General features: G+C 34.7%; 1 non-coding gene across 1 annotated transcript; it reads right to left on the bottom strand.

Moving 5' to 3' along the window:
* Positions 1-107, bottom strand: LOC111814559. The gene has a single exon (XR_002819521.1). It is a non-coding gene; the product is annotated as a U6 spliceosomal RNA (small nuclear RNA).
* Between the last annotated feature and the right edge of the window lie 2055 nt (positions 108-2162).

Below are 2162 nucleotides of genomic sequence, written 5' to 3'. Positions count from 1 at the left end.
TAAAATATGGAATGCTTCACAAATTTGCATGCTATCCTTCAGCAGGGACCATGCTAATGTTTTCTGTATCATTCCAATTTTAGTATCTGTGCTGCCAAAGCAAGCACAACTGCTAGTATTTGGTATCTAGATTTGCTGTACAAATGTCTGCTTAGTTCACGAGTCTATATCAGCTGAATTCCTCTGCAAAAGATTATGAAAACTGAGTCTCATAGGAAATGAAATTTGTTCTTGCAGCTGAAGGCATCCCTCTTTGTGCAAATCCAAATTCTATTTGTACAGAATGCTAATGCATGTGCAATTTGGTGAAGTTTCTTGTCCACATAAGTGCAGGACAGGCTGAGAGCTCCTGAACAAGCGGGATGGGGTAAGATGGGTAAGCAATGCAAAATTTCTTCCTTTTATATTACTTCAGGGTTTTAATTTCTTAAAATATTCATTTTTCTCTTTTTGTATCATTCTGTCTCTTTTTGTCCTTGTGTCTGTCTGTCTGTCTGTCTGTCTGTCTGTGTCTTTCTCTCTCATTTTTTAATATATTAAACTGAGATGACTATTTTGCCAGTCATGCACAGTTCATGCCGCAGAAAATGCTGGCAGTCTACAGCAAATGCTTTTGCATCTGTGGGAAGCCAACTCATGTAAGTCTCAGTGTTGAGTTGTACAAAAATGAACCCTTTCTCTTTAGTAGTTTGGTGGAACAAAAATCCGTTTCATTCACTTGCCAGTATCTTTGTCTGATACATACTAAAGACCACAGTCAGCAAGTGAATTGGGTAAAAACTTGACAAAATTAATTTGAAATATATGATGTTCTTTAAAAAAACTTCCTTACATTACACTATGTTCATGTTTCTCATCCTTTTATCATTTCTTTTCTATGTTTCTCCATTTTGTTGTCCTTTTTTTCCTGTTATACCTTTCTTCCTCTTTTCTTACCACCCCATCTTCCTCTTTTTTGTCCTCTCTCTCTCTGTCCATATGCACTTCTTGTGCTTGGTTTAAATGTTGATTTCATTAATATCTTCTAGTCCTGCCTAGAGAGATGGGCTCCATTAAGCAATTATTTGAATAGTGAAATGGATTTGAGTCAAACTCGATAAACAAACATTTTTGTTATGTATAGTTTAAGCAAATGGATTAATAAATTGAAAAGACAACAAGTATCACAAAACAGAAAAGTGAATTTATCATAAATTCTTTTGTTGATAATGGATTTTTCCTCCCTTTCCTTTCTCTTTTCTCCATATTTCATCAGATGATCATTATATTTTTTATTTTTCCTTATTTCCTTTGTTCTTACTCAATCAGCTTAAGTGTAAATATATATTTTGTGTTTCAGAGTGATTTATAGAAACTTATTAAAGTTTTCTTTATTGGTACTTACATCGTGTAACAATTGTGGGAAGTTGAAAATTATTTTTATTTTCACAAGAGTCATACAAATATATTTATCCTGCTATCAACAGGCAAACAAAGAGTAGAGACACAAAGTGAATTAATATTTATATTTAGCAGGATTGTTTGACTCAGGATTTCAAACTATGTCTTTCTATTGAAGTCTATTTTTGTTTCTTTGTTCATTAGTGCATTTTAAACTTCCTTTTCTCTTTTGTTGTATCTCATTTTCTGAGTCTCTTGCCTCATATTTTCTTCTGAAACTGTCAAGAAATGTTTAATGAATATTGACATTTTGGTCAGCAGTAGGTATCCAAAAATAAATGAGACTATAGTTGGCACAAGGCGCATTTTGCCTTTAAAATTCATTGCGTTGAATGCAGAGATGAGAATGAGTTGCCACTGCAAGAGCTGTTGTGGACGTTTATCACAAGAAAGTGGTGGGATGGTAAAGTACCACTTACAGTGCTGAGGAAGCTGAGGGAATTCTGAGAAGACACAGGAAGAAGTATGGTCCATGAAGAAAACATTCTTTGTCCCTGAGTGTTTCTGTATGACTTCCAATTAGCAGAACAATTTTGAATTTCCCTGATCAGTATATCCACAAAATCTCAATGTAAAATACACACATCTTTGTGTGTGTGTGTGTGTGTGTGTGTGTGTGTGTGTGTGTGTTTGTGCGCGCGCGCATGCGTGTGTCCTGAATATTGTGCCTGATCTTCTTTGGTTTAATGAGACTTGTTAATGGTCTTTTCCTCATCACAATT

The sequence above is a fragment of the Octodon degus genome, unplaced genomic scaffold (assembly GCF_000260255.1).
Source record: "Octodon degus isolate 3935 unplaced genomic scaffold, OctDeg1.0 scaffold00354, whole genome shotgun sequence".
Lineage (NCBI taxonomy): Eukaryota > Metazoa > Chordata > Mammalia > Rodentia > Octodontidae > Octodon > Octodon degus.
Note: the sequence above shows the minus strand (reverse complement) of the source record. Positions and strands in the feature narration are given on the sequence as shown.